This window comes from Alligator mississippiensis, chromosome 2 (assembly GCF_030867095.1).
Source record: "Alligator mississippiensis isolate rAllMis1 chromosome 2, rAllMis1, whole genome shotgun sequence".
NCBI lineage: Eukaryota > Metazoa > Chordata > Crocodylia > Alligatoridae > Alligator > Alligator mississippiensis.
Genome location: NC_081825.1, coordinates 278464769 through 278481750, shown reverse-complemented (window position 1 = coordinate 278481750; position 16982 = coordinate 278464769).

The window sequence follows — 16982 nt, the reverse complement described above, 5'->3', positions numbered from 1 at the left end:
CCCGCAGGGCTTCGTCCTTGGACCGATACTCTTCAATGTCTTCATCAGCGACTTGGACGAGGGAGTGAAGTCCAAGTTTGTGGATGACACAAAACTGTGGGGAGAAGTGGACACACTGGAGGGCAGGGAACAACTACAAGCAGACCCGAACAGGTTGGACATATGGGCGGAAAACAACAGAATGCAATTCAACAAGGAGAAATGCAAAGTGTTGCACCTAGGGAGGAAAAATGTCCAGCACACCTACAGCCTAGGGAACGACCTGCTGGGTGGCACAGAAGTGGAAAGGGATCTTGGAGTCCTAGTGGACTCCAAGATGAACATGAGTCGGCAGTGTGATGAAGCCATCAGAAAAGCTAATGGCACTTTACCGTGCATCAGCAGATGCATGACGAACAGATCCAAGGAGGTGATACTTCCCCTCTATCGGGCGCTGGTCAGACCGCAGTTGGAGTACTGCATGCAATTTTGGGCACCGCACTTCAAGAGGGATGTGGATAACCTGGAGAGGGTCCAGAGAAGGGCCACTCGTATGGTTAAGGGCTTGCAGGCCAAGCCCTATGAGGAGAGACTGGGGCACCTGGACCTCTTCAGCCTCCGCAAGAGAAGGTTGAGAGGTGACCTTGTGGCTGCCTATAAGTTCATCACGGGGGCACAAAAGGGAATTGGTCAGGCTTTACTCACCAAGGCGCCCCTGGGGATTACAAGAAATAATGGCCACAAGCTAGCAGAGAGCAGATTTAGACTAGACATTCAGAAGAACTTCACAGTTCGAGTGGCCAGTCTGGAACGGGCTCCCAAGGGAGGTGGTGCTCTCCCCTGCCCTGGGGGTCTTCAAGAGGAGGTTAGATAGGCATCTAGCTGGGGTCATCTAAACCCAGCTCTCTTTCCTGCCTATGCAGGGGGTCAGACTCAATGATCTATTGAGGTCCCTTCCAACCCTAACATCTATGAATCTATGAACCTATGATTTGGGTCAAACCAGTTTATGCAATGTCTGTCCCAGACCCTTTGCTGGTTTAAGCTAAACCAGCATCCCAGCATGCTCTCTGGGCTGGGCGGGGCTCTCTGCTCCACAGCAGGGCTGCCCACCCCCCCCATGCTCCCTGGCTGGAGCTCTATCAGAGACTTGCAGGCACAGCAGGGTCTGCTGGTTTCCCTGTGCCCTCCTTCCCCCCCCCACTTGTTGCTTAAGCAGAGTTCCCTTCCTCCTCTCTCCCACAGCACAGACTGTAGTCAGCATGTGACATGCTAGCTAATGCTGCATAAGGCAGTCACAGAGCACTGAGGTGCCCTGCTCCCAAAGAGGGGAAACTGCTAGGGAGGAAGCCCTAGCAGGGAATAAAGAGCCCAGCTGTGGGTTGCCAGGGCAACCAGAGAAGGTCAGCTGACCAGAAGGGGCGGGGCCTGGCTCCCTTATAAACCCAAGGAGCTGAGGCCAGAGGGAGTTCCCTGCCAGCAACCATGGAGGAAGGAGCTCTCTCATGGAAGGGATGGAGTATTTCCCGGTAAGCTTGAGTGTTGTTATGGCCAGGCAGCTTCTGTTTAAGTTATAGCCGATAGGTCTGCGTTTTGTGTTGCTGTTTATCACCGGTGGTTTGGGTGAGGCTATTAGGGGTTGGAGGAGGCCTCATAGGGGACTCACAGCGGAGTGTGAGGACCCCAGCACCAGTGGGGGTGCAGCATTCGGGGTGCACAGACCCCAGCCCCAGAGAGGGGCAGTTGAGAATCCCCAGAGAGGGGAGGGGGAATTGCTGAGAAGCCCCAGAGAAGGGGGCAGCATTACTGAGAAGGCCCCAGAGAGGGGCAGCTTTACTGAGAAGGCCCCAAAGAGGGGCAGCATTACTGAGGAGCCCTGGAGAGGGGGCTCTTACTCTTACTGAGGGGGCTCTCCTCTTACTGAGAAGCCCCAGTGAGGGCACAGTGAGCCCCGGAGAGGGGGCAGCGTTATTGAGAAGCCCCAGTGCGGGCACGGTGAGCCCCGAAGAGGGGGCAGCATTACTGAGAAACCCCAGGGAAAGGGCAGTGGCTGAGAAGTCCTAGTGTGGACACGGAGGCCCCAAAGAGGGGGCAGCATTGTTGATAAGGCCCAGAGAAGACGGCACAGAATGAGATAGGGCCGGGGAGAGCCCTAGCGCCAGAGAGGGTGTGTATCAAAGGAAGGAAGGCCCGGAGAGGACAAAGAGGGGCCAGATTGTGATAGGGCTGAGACATAACGGCTATTCCATCGTCGAGGTGTGGACTGGGGTGTAGGGGAGGAAATGGAGCCACAGATAGTGCCCCCTGGCAGCGGGGCAGTACAAGGGCAGCCTCACGCTAATTAACATCAATTAATTAATTAACAGCAAGTCGTGGCAGGAGAGAAGGCGGGCGGTTGCCCCAGGAACAGATGTGCGGGCCACGTTTAGCTCTGCCCAGAGTGGATACCTGTTACAGGCAGATAGGGGGTCCCCCCATGGTCCCCTCCCCCCTCCTTCAGCCTCCCCACCCCTTACTAACTGGCACCAGAGCCCTGGTGCATGTTTCAGCACCAGGGCGAGGGGCAATGATAGAGACGTTCTGGCAGCCAGAGCATCTCTGTGAAGCACCCTGTCACGGCGGGGTCCTCACGGAGGGCCGTGATCTCCTTGAGGCCCTCTCACCGCGCTACTTAGGCCCGAGGGCACCCTCCATTCTCGCCCGCCACATCTTTAATGGTAAATATAATGATGGGAGGCTGCCTTGTGTTTTCCCTGGGCACGGCTACTCGGGACCTCTGTCCCCGCGGTTCTTCCGGACCCCCTGGGGGTCTCCCGATATGGTGGGTGTTCCCCAGACACCCTAGCCTTGTGGGCTATGCGTGGCTCCTACCTCCCCTGATACCACGCCCCAAGCCTCGCAGATGTAATGGACGTTGTCCAGTCTGTCTCTCTCGTGCCCAGCCTCCCACTGGGCCTCCCCTGATGGTACGGTCCCGCTCAGGGACTCCCTAGTGGGCCCCGGTCCTATGGGCCAACTGCACGGGCACCCTCTCTGACCCTGGCTCCCCGCGCTGCTACTCCCTGTCTTCTCGGGGCAACCGCAGCGCCCTGCCTCAGTCTGAGGGGTGTTACCGCACTAGCCTGCGGCCGGGCTCACTATGCCCGTCTCGGGCTTCTCAGTATGGCCCTGCTCTCTAGGGCTGCTCAGTATGGCGCTCCCCCTTCTCTGGGGCTCGCCGTGCCCACACTGGGCTACTCAATAACGTACAGTGGTGCTCCCCCCTCTTTGGGGCTCACCGTGCCCACTGGGCTACTCAATAACGTACAATGGCGCTCCCCCCTCTCTGGGGCTCGCCGTGCCCACACTGGGCTACTCAATAATACTGCCCCTTTCCTGGGGCCGGGGTCTATGTTCCCCCCCACACGCAATCCGGGGTCTAGGTCCCCGTCCGCAACCTACGGGTTGCGCCCGCGACCCACTGGCAGCGCTCCTCACCGCCAGTTGCTCACGCACTGGTGTGCGAGCTGCGCCTTCCCTGGCGCTATGAAAATAATGCGCCCTCTTGGCACTAGGGCACCCCACACTCTCTGGGGTCCCTATAGTTGAGGCCTCCTCCAAACCCTACAGCCTCACCCAAGCCTCCGGATGTAATAGCACAAACACAAAGCAAAACCACAAGCCCCTAGGCTGTAACATAACCACAAGCCGCATGGCTAAACTCTAGTGCCCATCCTCTCAGGGCTATCATGAACTGTACTTGCACATCCTGCTCCTTTCCACATCCTCACTCCCAGAGCTCCTGCCTCCCAGGCTGCTGGCAGAGAACTGCCAGCCTGGCCTCAGCCCCAGGCTTTATAAGGGCCAGGCCCTGCCTCCTACAGGCAGCTGGTTCCCCTTGGTTGCCCCGGCAACCCACAGCTGCGCTCATTACCTGAGCAAGCCTCAGCTGGGCTCGTTATGTCAGGCCGGGGTGCGCTCACTCGCTCCCTGGCAGTTTCTCCACTCTAGGAGCAGGGGCACCGAGGTGCCCTGCGACACACCCACTCTGGTTGCCTCAGGTGCTTTTTTAAAACGTTGGTTGTTTTAGACCCCTGGGGGTCTAATTTTTTCCCTACACTGCAAACTTTCAGTGCAGGGAACATTTTTTTGTTCCCACATGTGCCTGTTGCCCCACCTCAAAGGGGTTTGAGGCGGGGCAGGAAGCACGTGCACGCTCGTGTGGACGCACCCTATGATTTCATATCAATGGCCTTTAGGCATTATTGTCAATGCTCATGATTTTGGGCATTGTTCCTAAAGTCTACACTTTGGGGATGTGAAAAACATAGCACTTTCTTTTTTTGATATGTGTATATATATAAATATAGATAAAAGAAAGAGCTACATTTTTCATATTCCCGAAGCATAGACTTCAAGAACAACATAAAAAATCATGAGCTGGCAACACTGTTTAGGTTAAAAAACGGCATTTAAAGAAACAAAACTATTCTGAGAATGCAGGTGGTGAAACATGCACACATTGTCTGGATGTGTAGGATTTTGTCTCTGAAGGGAAAGGAAGGGCATGGGCACAGACCATAAGAGAACTCCCTGCTTGCTAATCTGGAGAGAAATACTGGCAGCAGTGATTATCCCAGCAGGTGGAACGCTGCTAAAATGGTCACACAAGGAGAGGTCAGATCCAGAGGTTAATAGAAAAGAAAGGTACCTTCAATATCAAGAAGATAGACAATGATAAGAAAGTTCCTGAGAGGTATCCTTCACAAAAAGAGTCTGTCTATTCCTCAAAAGTAGCAGCTACTATGGAGTGCAACAAATGATAATATGGGAAATGGAATTGCACCAAAAGGCTTATGAATGTGAGGGGCTGGGACTTTCTTTCTGTTCTGTGTTTGTCCAGTGCTCTGCACAATGGGATCCTGGTCCATATAGAAGTGCAAATAGTAGTAATGATAAAAATAGGAAAGAACAATTGCTGTATACAAGTGTTATTCTTCCAAGCAACCAAAGATCAAGGAAACACCATATTTACATTTCTCAACCTTTTTACAGAAGCCCCCAAAGGGTAAACACCAATAGGAAGATAAATCACACACACACACACACACACACACACACACATATATGTGTGTGTGTGTGTGTGTGTGTGTATTTCTACCTTTGACCTTTTGTAAGAAATCTGACTAAAGCATAATGACTTTTCTTTTTCATAACATAAAGGGCTTTACTTCCCCTTAATTGAGAGGAGTAACTGGTCCATTGCATAAAAGTATCCATAGAAGCTTCTCACAGAAGAGTTTAGAACAACTAGAGATGCTCTCTACCATCTCTAATTGGCTTGAAGACTGTCCCATCCTGGTATATGATGACCTTCATCATCTCTTCTCTGGTTGACAGGGTATTTACCTGAGTATGAAACCATCAGTACTTCAGGAGCCTGAACTAGTAAAGAATGCCACAACCCACCTCAGAAGCACGGGCTGCTGTGAGCGTACCAAACCTGTCTTCCATTGTATACGCTGACTTTCCATAGACCAGTGGTTCTCAACCTTTTTAGACCCCAAACATCCTTTGGAAAATGCAGGTCCTAACTTCCACTCATTTTTTCATTCATTTTTTGACTGTGCAAAAATATAGAGCAATGCTGTTATAAAGAGCTCAGAGAGATCACAACAGGTCAGAACATCTTGGACACTATTAGCTCCATACCCTAAGCAGCCATATGATGCCCAGAGCAGCTGCTGTAGTACTGATTGTAGCAGTGCCATCATGGCTATTTGTGTATACCCTCCCCACAAAGGCGGGGCTTGGGGCTACTTTCCCAGCTCCACCACCCATTCCCCTTAGTTGAACTACTGATTATAAATTCTGATTTGAAATCTCTGGTTTTATCTTGTGAGTCGTGTAAGTGTCTGCATATCTAGCAGCAATAATATTGCATGGGACCCTTAAAAGGAACTCACGGCACCCACTGAGAAACACTGCCATACACTGTCAAATCAAGTTCAATGCCTTGGTCCTTACCTTCAAAGGGCTTAATGGCCTGGGTGCAAAATATGTGCAGGATTGCTTAAAACTTTGAGAGAAAGAATATACTGGAGCTTTCAGCTGTTCTTTTAAAGTTCATCTGTGCTAAAGATAGAACTCTCTTGGGTGCTTCTTAGAGAAGGAAATGTGAAATCCTAAAGGAACAAAGGACTATCACAAACCTTTCCACCTTCTGCTCCAAGTGTAAGGTGTACACCTCTGGTAATGCCTTCTCTAATACCAACGGAGCAACATGAACATTAAAAAAAATTCTTCCAGAACAAAATCCTATCAAAACAAAACACTGACCAATGTACACACAAATCTTCCCTTGGGAATCATATGAGAGAGAGAGCAAGCAAAATTGGACAGATGTTAGTCTCTTTGTTTCATGCATTATTGGAAAGCACTCAGATACTACAGTGAGGAGTGTAGCATGAGATCCTACAGAGAAGAGAATGATTTTTTCAAAGAATCTTGCTACCTATCTGTGATAACTTCTGTCATTTGTAATATTCATGGAGATAACAGATGAGACAGAGAATAATGAATCCAAGTTAGGGACCTGATTCTGAGAGGTTCTGAACACCTCAATAAAGTCAGTCCATTTATTTTTTTTGTGCTATAATAGTTGCTAAAAACTCTTATCAAGAGCAGGACACCATTGTGCTAGGAACCGTATGGAGTAGAAATGCCCCCTACTTCTGTGGCAAGAACTAAAAATCTAAGTACATGAAACAAATAGAAATGACCAGACCAAATATACTGAGACTTCTCAGTCTATTTCTGAATTTCTCTTGCATTTGGAAATAAGTGTATAAATCAATGGCATAACTAGGGCAGGGGGATCAGAGCAGCCACCCCAGGCACTGACTTGGGGAATGAGGGGTGGGGAATGGTGGAAATATACATGCCACTGCTGCACAATCATACCAGTCCCTGCACTGTCAACCTTGTGCATGGCAACGGACCCACACACCCAGGCGCCCAGCCACATTGTTACACTTCTGATGTAAATTGTTAGGGGACCTGGTCAGGAACAGACTCAGATTACTCATTTAGTGTCTCTCAAAAATTCCATATACTTTGGCAACCACTTTCTACCACGTTATATTTCAGTGTAGTATATTGAATACCCCCCAACTTTTCTTTGTTTTACAATTCTTTTTGCAACATGTTTAGTTGTTTTGTTTTGTTTTGTTTTTTAAATCCCGTTTATTTATTTGGGAATAACTTCAGTGCAATTTTCATTTAGAACTGCAGCACCTGGAGAAAATCAACATCATGTGACTTGTAGGCACTTCTAAACAGGAAATACTCCATTTATTTTTTTAGCTGTGTTTGTATAATAAAGTCTAGCATCCAAGTGTGAGCAACACATTTTCTTGTTTTATTAAACAGCATGAAAGGATTTATTACCCTACCACTGAATGCAGTTCTGGCACCAAATGAAGCTGGATAATAATTGTCAGGCACTGAGTTTAACATTATGAGAAAACACCTTTGGTGGAGTTCAGAGTTAACTGTAAAATGAAAAATACACCTAGATGGTGAGGCTTCCTTTGAGAATTAGCTTGGTGGGTATAATCTCAAATATTGCTGCTTAATAAATTGGATTTTTGTGAAGTAGAAAAGGGAATGAGTGTGTTGTAATAATTATTAAGAAGGTTATTTTCCTTTTTGTCCTTCAGTTATGTAGTCACTTAAGAAGGAAATGGATGTTAATTGAATGCTGAATTTTCTATTTCAGAGTCTGTCCTATTGTTTGATGGAAGAAATGTTCCCCATTAGGGGTCTTTCTTTCCCTTGCCCCCTAACTTGCCTGACCACTCTCAACTACATTAGCTCCCCTTGCTTCTGCATTATCTTTTGCTACCTGTTTCTCTCTCCTCAGCTATTCTGGAACACAGGACTCGATTGAGGAATTTAGTACCAGTTAAGAAATTGTTCTCATGTCTCTTTTTTGTACTCCCCTAGGTGGTACCTGGGGCACAGCTCTGACCCCTTGTGTATAGAGGCAGAGTATGGAGTACTGATAGTTAGCTGAGTGAGCAAAAGGAGGTCTGTTGTTTCACAGGTGTGCAGCATTGCCACAAAACCAATCATCCTGAAAACCCTAAAAGGATTTGGAATAGGGAGAGATTTGAAGAAGCACTGAAGAAGAGAGGACAAAACAGAAGGAAATACATACATGGGGCTCAGTTCTTCATTACTCAGGCCTTGTTTAGTTAAGTACAGCAGTGCTAGGAGTTATAAAGTAAGAACAGGAGTTTTACTTGTACTTTGACCTGGTGTGCAAAGCAAGGACAGGACTGTACTCCAATTTTTTCCCCCAAAGTCTCTCTGGAACTTTGCAGCTCTGAACATATGATTAGTTTTCCACAGAGAGGAGCCTGGCCGTGCATGTGTTAGAGGTTTCAGGTTAACTGCAGGAGTGGGGAAATGCTTTACACCTTCACCAAATTAAGACTTCTAACAAGTGAAAAAGCCCTTCTATTACATGTGTTCTTCACTGAAAGATTCCAGGCTTTGAATGCAGCAGCATGTCTCTTCTGTTGCCCTCAGCTTGTGCCCAGGCTCCCACAAAATTATTTGGTCTCGGGGTGTTGACTTAGGCCCCTTTTTAATTTAAAGAAACACTGTAAAGGCTAATTTCTGAAAGTTGACTTGCCTTTTTTTACCTTTGTAATTACTTGTGAATGCTCACCCAGGCTGTAAGCAAGGAACCAGGCCTCTTTTCTGTTTGCTAAGTACCTAGTACACCTCTCGGTTGCTGTGCTACTCATATAATTCATAATGTAGTGCATGTAAAAGTTTGCAAAGATTTCCCACAGCTGGTCGAGATAAGGTCATCTGATAAATACACATATGCATGCACCAGCCAGGAGAGGGCAGCAGTACCTATAAGTACAGCAGTTTAAGCCAAGGCAAATTCTGAGCATGCTCATTCAGTATTCTGAATGGGTGGAATTGGCTGGCATGGCATTAGGGAGAGGGTGGTGGAATCTGCATTTCATTCAAGTAATCCAGGAGTATTTTCTACACACCATAGGTACCTTCTACCTATGGCTCCGACAGGTGGATTTTTTGCTGAATTAGGTCCCTTGTTTTCTTTGATGCTCATTGTGAATGCTCACCTTGAGGAATATAGAGAAGTCTAATGATGTGTGACAAACTTTTGGTAAAAAGTCATGGATCTTAAAGCCAGATTTCCTTCATGACAGAACCCACAAGTTGCCTTCACTATTCCTGGTGAAGGTACAGATATCTGGCTATCCAGACCAGTTTACAAGATCAATGGCACATAATAAAGGTATATTAAAATAAGTAATGTAATAAAACAGGAGCTTCTGTTTCCCCATCTCAGAACACAGGAACAAGGAGTCATTTTGCTGAAAAATGAAAGGTGGTAATTTAAATAAATGACAAAAGGGACCCCCTTCTCTTTCAGTATACAGCTGGCCTGGAAAACTCATCATATAGGATGCCCCATGGACTAAGAAATTATCAGGATTCAAAGAAGGATAGGACCTTATGGATAGGGAAACTATGTAGAGATACAGCAATTAATGCTAAGAACTGACATGGAAGAGCTATTTCATCTTGTGCTTCAGGGTCTGCTCCAGTCTCTACTTCAAGGGATTAGGAGACCTTTTAACATGCAGGGCTATTTATCCCACATCTGATAGTGCAAAGCTGTTGCATTGTTTTCTGATGCCTCTCATAATGGCCACTGTCAGAGACAGGCTAGTATTAGGTGGACCTTGGGTCTGATTCAGTATAGCAACTCCTATGCCCCTGTTTTCCTACACGAAAAAGAGCTAGTCATGGAAGTTTCTGTTGGCCTGGGTCCCTATTTATTGATTAAGTGTTATGGCCTGAATTATTATAGCTATTTCAATCTAGAAAAATGCTATGAGAAATGTTTTAAACTTTTTTTGTCTAGGAGTCTATGGCCTCAGTTCAGTGAGGTCATGAAGTCTTTGCCATTTTTAAGCATGTGTCAATATATTGACATCAGCTGACATCATGAGAGCTCTGAGAGACCCTAGCTATGGTAAAGCAAATTGTACTTTCCACTTTAATTTTCCTCTTCCCCATATAAGCAAATAGAAGTTACAGGCATATATTATTACTTATGTTTATAGAGCTGTATCAGGATACATGTGACTATGACTGCAAGTCAATAAAAGGGCCAAGTTCTCTGTTGGTATCAATAGGTGAGTCATTGTTAAAGCCAAAGAAGTGCCATCCATTTATAGCAACAGAGAATTTGTCCCAGACTCTCTAGCAGAGGCATAAGGATGTGGCCAGGTACCTGAGACAACTGCCACACATAGGGGCAGTGGTAATTTGTAGCTGCTACTGAACCACCAGAGTGATCAGGTGGCTGAAGTGGCATGTGTGTTGTTTTTTTTTTTTCACCTCCGCCCTCCTCAGATCAGTGGCTTGACAGAAGGATGCCCTGATTTCCCTGCCCCAGTTATACCACTGCTCTCTGGTTCAAGGAGCTTATAGTCTAGCTCAGATACATTCAATACAACATAACCCCAAACAACTGTACTGTGCAGTTATGAAAACACGTGATTGATGGGTAGCTGTATTATGTAACTATTCCCTCTGTAGTGCGCTGTGCCTCTGTAGTGCTGCAAGTATAGCAAATACCAGTTTTTAATGCATTTGTATTGTTCAGAAGTATTTGGAGGCAAGAGTGACAGTGTAAGAGCTGATGCCTTGCTGCTTCCCCTTTTAAAGTGATTAAAACAGGGTTCCTGACATTTTGCCTCCAAAGGGCAGTCCTGGGTGGCAAGCTTCATCGAAGGGGCTGTATTTTGCTCATAGGCCACACTTTGGGAACCTCATCCATACCACAGATTGCATTTTAAAGTACTTTGTTAAAATGTAAGGGGATTCACAAAGGTACTTTGTAAATAACAAATAACAAGTGATTTCCTGATCAGAAAGGATCTGGGACTCTTTGTAATAACTTAAGAGAAGGAAAGAGACTACACTGCAGAAACAATGTAGGCACAGACAGAAGTGACAGTTTTCACCCGATCTGGCCCCTGAAAGCACTCTACAGCCGTGACCAACCAGAAGTGCACAGCTGTAGAGTGCTTTAAAAGTGCCTGATCCCACAAAAATCTGAACCCTCATGCAATGAGGGTTCAGATGAAGATGCTCCAAAACACAGTGTCTTCAGTAACTTATGTCTGCACCACCTCCCAGACCTGGTGCTGCTTTCAGAATGGGAGGAGGAAAAGGGAACAGAGGGAGTTCAGTCTAGGTGTTTTTCAGCAGGCACTGAAGGGTGGGGTGAACTGGAGCCCCTGAGAGGCTTGCCACCAGTAGCTGGGTTCCCCCATCCCCCTGGGCCTAGCAGTGAAATTCTGTTGGGTCTGATGGATTGTTGTAACTCATGGCACTTCAAAAACTGCCATAAGTTACAGTGGAGAGCTGCTCTCCTGTCTGCCTGCCTATGTGTGGCAATGTGCTATTAGATATGTGGGTGCCTGGAGTGCGGTTGTTTGGCACTCTACTGTTTGAACAGTAGCATAACTCGGGGGAGAAGCTGGGCATCAGCCCTGGGCACCAGCTATGAGGTGGTGCCAGAATCTCCCCCATAGGAGTCTTTGCCACAGCAGGATCCAGGCAGCACACTCCCACATCCAGCGGTGTATATGGGAGGTGGAGGGTGAGCAGGATGTTGTTCCCCAAAGGAGGCTGTGTCACAGCAGGCACAGACCTGCACCCGATAGCATATTTGGATGACAGGGAGCAAACAGGGCACCAGACACAGCTCCCAGGGAGGCCACATCATGGAGTTGCTACTTCCCAAGCCGATGCTGCTAGATCAGTAGTAATGGCAGCAGTATCAGTTGCTTTCAGTATACAGAAAGCCCAGGCAGGTAAGACTTCCTTTCCCCTCATCCCCACAACCCTTTCTACAGTGGTTGGCATACCTGCTCTCTGCCCCAGGTGCTGAATGTGCTCTCTATGTCTCTGTGCTTGAAGTGTATATTTAAAAATAGGTAAAATAATTTGCCTTCTGTTAACAGATGAAAGCTCTGTGATTTTTCCAATATGAGAGGGACTTGTACCCAAAGCAATAACATTAGATTAAACTTTTTGTCTTAAAGGACTACCCCAAAGTATATCCAAATATAGGAACAAATCCTGCCAACACTTTGGCCTAGATCCACAGAAGGACTTGGGTATTGCAGTGCTATGTGTTGCAGCCCTTAATGTTTAATACAGTTCTCAGGTTTTTTAGACTTGAAGCAGCCTTCACTGGACTTGAGGCAGGCCTCCATAGCTCCAGTTTGCAAAACTAATTTATATATTACAGTGCTTACCTCTTACACGGGGGCTGGACAGTAAGGGTGATGGATCATCCAGGCAGGGATAAGCTTGAGCCAGGCTTATCTGCTTAGCTTATCTGCTTATCTCTCGCTTATCTTCTCACAACTCAAGGCAACCTTCAAAGGATCTGACCGCATCCCAAAATGCCCCAACCCCCTGGCTGAGAATCACTGTTTTTGTGGAATCCACCGAGGATCCCTCTTCAATGCACAGGGTGAGTTAGATACCTCAGAGTGAGGCCCAAGGAGGCCAGTAGATGCTGATCAGGGATTCACTGTGGCCAGTTGATAGCAAATGTTGAGGAGAGGAGTTTGTTTTCAACTCTGCTGTTCAGGCAATGAACCCTGAGCTGGAAGGAAGTATCTCCCTCAACTCGGGGGGTCTCATCCCTGAACTCTGTCCTGGAGTCAGGCTCTTGTGCTCACCCTTTCTCACCAATACAGCCAAAAAGAGGTGGAGGAAGTGAGGGGCTTTTCTCTAGCACTAGATACAGACATTCAAAAACTCGGTAGTGAACAGGACACACATTCACCCTTTGGTGGGGGGGAGGGCATGCAAGCTGCCCATCTTAGACTGGCTTCTGTCATTTTTAAACCAATCTATGTGTGCTGAACTTCTGTTATGGGTTTAGACCGGTTTCTGACCACTTACACCAGTAACATCGCACTGTCTATACCTGGCCTAAAAGCCCAAAGAGGTTACGTTTTGGCGGGGAGTTCTTGTGGGAAACACCTTAGGTTTTGCTCTAAATAGTTTCTGTGAAACTTCCCAAAGTAGGTCATCTAGATGCCCTTTTCATCCCAGGAGAAGATAGAAGTCTGCGCCTGGCAGCAGGCTCTGGAGACTTCTCTCTGATTGGTTCTTGATAACATCATGTTGCATTTTGTCAGGTGAGCATTTAGTCCCTGGGTTAACTACTGCAGTTTTGTAACAGTTTTGTGGTCAATGTTGCTGACTGCAGGAGGAGAAGGAGAGAGGCTCTGAGAAAGCTGAAGAGAAGGCAGCAGGAGTCCAAAGGAGGACGGGGGACCGGGAGTGGCACAGTAAAAACTGCTGGCTTGGAACAGGCTTTTGCTGTGCTGTTTGAGACATGGGCATGCGGACCCTCTTCCCCGGAGCTGACCAAAGGAGGAGTTCCTGGAGGTGGGGTGTCACGGATAGCTGGGGAAGCCAGGGACAAAGAAAAGCTAAGGTCTTAAAGCTAGGAACGTGTACCTTGTGAAGCCATGCCAGGGCTGGCTTCAGAGGGTCCTTCAGAAGGGAGACCAGGCAAAGGCTTCTTTCTGGGGGGATCTGAGAGACAGCTTCCCTTCAAAAGACAGTTTTCCGTGACACAAAGCAATTAAGGGACTTGACCAGGAGGTGACCCAGTTTTGGTTCTATCCCCTGACAAAGAGGTTTTGAATCCATGTCTCCCTCACAAGCGCTCTCACCACCAGGCTGCAAAAGGCTCTAAAATGAGAGATCTCTGGCCATATTTTCATTAATAAATGTAACTTTCTCATGAATGGCAACCTCAGGCACGCTGCACTGCTCTGGATGGGTGGCTGGCCAAACCAGAAGCAGTGCAGCCACACACAGCACATACACAACAGTAATGAACCCACCATTTGCTAACTAGCCAACCTATAGCAGCCGGCAGATATGACCACACTGCTTCTGGTTTAAGAAGCAGCCTGTGCAGAGCTGCACAGTATTCCTGAAGACAGAGCTCTGAAGCATGGTAAATCTTCCATACAAGCATGACCTCAGTCTCTCCTACTGAAGCTGTCCCACTGTGCAGGGAACAATGACATTTGCACTAAGCTACAGCAACGATTCTCAACCAGGGTGAACTCTGAGGTGCCATCATGGGATACTTTTAAGGGTGTAGTGGAGTACTGTGCATAATGTTAGCACTTTTAGTGTGTGCAAGCATCCATATGATTCACAGGAAAAACCCAGCTATTTCAAATAGGAATCCATAGTGTCAAAAACATTCAGACCTGCTTTCTAAGTTCTTCACAGCAGAATTCTTTTCAACAGAAGAGTTGTTCTAATATTCTTCTGCAGTCAAAAATGAGTGTAAATTAAGAGCTGGCACTTTCAGAGGGGTATCTTATGTCTAATGAGAGGTACCTTAGCTCTAAAATTTTAAGAATTATTGAGATGCAGAGAGCGATGACAACTCTTTCTATACTATGAGTTGGGCTCTCACTTGTGAAACATTTATATACAGACTTGAACACTTATTGGAGCAGGGAGTAGACCCAGATCTCCTTCCTCTGCAGGTGAATGCCCTTCCCACCATGCTACATTGTCTTCACATTAGGTCTCTCTGGCCTAAACCTTGTGTTAACAGGAATATGTTCAGGATAATTTTATTTCAGTTGCTTTCAGGTCTTCTATAGGGATATAAATATTTTATCATCATGTTTGCAACACAGACATTGTAGCATTTTGCTAATGCCTGAGAATCCAAAAGTAAGATTAATTGGAAATAAAAATGAAATTGATTGCTAGTTTATTATTGTTGTCCTAAGTGAAGGAAATGCAAACAGGTAGAAATCAACTGACATAGTGAAAAATGAGATAAATCTATAACATTTTTTCAGTTTTAGAAACTTAAGGCTTTACAGGGTGTTGGGTTATTAAAACAGTGTAAATCATTAAATTGTAGGCAAGTAAGGGTAGAAGGGACTTTAAGAGGTCATCTAGTCCAAACCTCTGTTCAAGACAGGATCATCGCCATCTAAGTCATTCTAGACAAATATCTGTCTAACCTGTTCTTAAGAACTTCAGGAAAAACCTGCGTGCACAGCTACCAACCACATTGCTCAAAGTATGGAAAAAAACCCTTGAACTTACCACAGGTAAAGCAGCAGGACTGTAGTAGTGGTACTAGGACAGGGCGAGTAGTGGTACTAGGACAAGGCGAGTGTGGCACTAGCGTCAAGTGACTAGCGGGGTGTCAAAATCTGCTGGGACCCTTTGCCCCAGGCAGGTAGGACCTCCCTTCCCTGTTCTACAGTGGTCAGCCTACCATTCCCCCCACCAAACCCAGGGCCAGAATGAATTAGCTATGCCACTGGGAGACTGTCAATATCCTGCCATTGCAAGGACAGGAAGTCCTTGTTGGATTGTTGTTAAAATATGTTCCAGAGATGCAAGGGAGAGGACCAGTGTGGATAAATGAGATTTTTTTCAAACAGAATATAATTAACAGATTTTATAGGAACATGTCCCCATTTTAGATAACAAGCTTATTTCTATGTTAAGGACATTTTCTGATCAATTTTAAAGTAGGTCGAGCAAAATTCATGGACACATATTCTTGGAAGGGACCTCAAGAGTCACTTAGTCCAATAGGACAGGTCACTTTAAACTACATTTGCACTATGGCCTTAACTAGTTTTGAAACCAGTGTAGGTGAACTAGCTTTATAACTGGGTTAAATACTTATCAGTGTGTATATGCTTTTAGGTCACTGAGGTTGTACAGTACATGACTTCAACCTGAAAGTGTACCATTAAAGACTGATATAAAAAATAAAGCAATAATAGAACCTATCAAATCATATATGAAATAGAAATGGGGAGGATTCAGATGAATGCATTCAGAGGAATCATTACAATATTAAGACTGATTATGCATTTAATATAGCCCATCAATAAGAGTTGGGCATATACAAGAAGTTCTTAAGGTCATCGTTTATTAGCTTTAAATCTGGTCTGTGGCATCAATCTTAATGTAGTACAGCTGCCTTGTGATGTCATTAGGCTTTCATAAAGCTGCTTTGCAATTGGTTAATCACCCTCTTAACAATACAGGTCTCAGTTGAGCAGGATATAGGATTTCTGCAGATGTTCGCCAGGGAGGCTTCCTAAATTTTCATGTTACAGCACTCATGGAGCTTAATAATCCTGACCGAGGATAGACTGTAAATGTCTCCTTGGAACTCAGACTCTCGGTTCATTGATCCAGGGCATCAAGCCTTCATTGAGTTAGGAAATGATTCCTTTTGAGTGCTCTAATTGCACGCACAGATGTATAAACTGTAAGAAGAGCTGTTCTTCTGAAAAAATGAGGCTGGGATTAGAGCTGATGTTTATAGTCTCTCTGCTTTTTGATAACAGGCCTGTGCTTTATGATACTGAGAGCATTGTTTACTATTAAACTATTAGGTATTTACTATTGGGCTGCAAACTATTCAGTATTGGGGAAACAGGTTTGCCAAGAATAAAAGAAAATCTGAGTGTTTTCCAGCTCCCACAGCAAAAAACTGAAGACTTGGTATTCCCATTTGACTAGATTTAACTTTGCCTAATGTCTGAGGACAGGATTCGGCAAAGCACTTAAGTTTGATCCCTATTCAGCAAAGCATTTAAGCATCTGTGCCAGAGCCTTGTTGAATTGGGATGAGAGCAGTGTTTCTAAACCAGGGGGTCAGGACCACTAGCATTGTTATGAATGGCAAACTTAGTAGTAAGGGGAAAGGAAGTTAGATTCTGAAAAAATTATTACAGTCTTAACAGAAGGAAAAATTCACTCCTCTTCCTGAAATGCAAAACAATAGAACTCTTGGTTCAGAGATGATACCTTTCCCTCTTCCTGTACTCTTCCACTTCAAAGAGATTTCTGTCAGCTTCTTG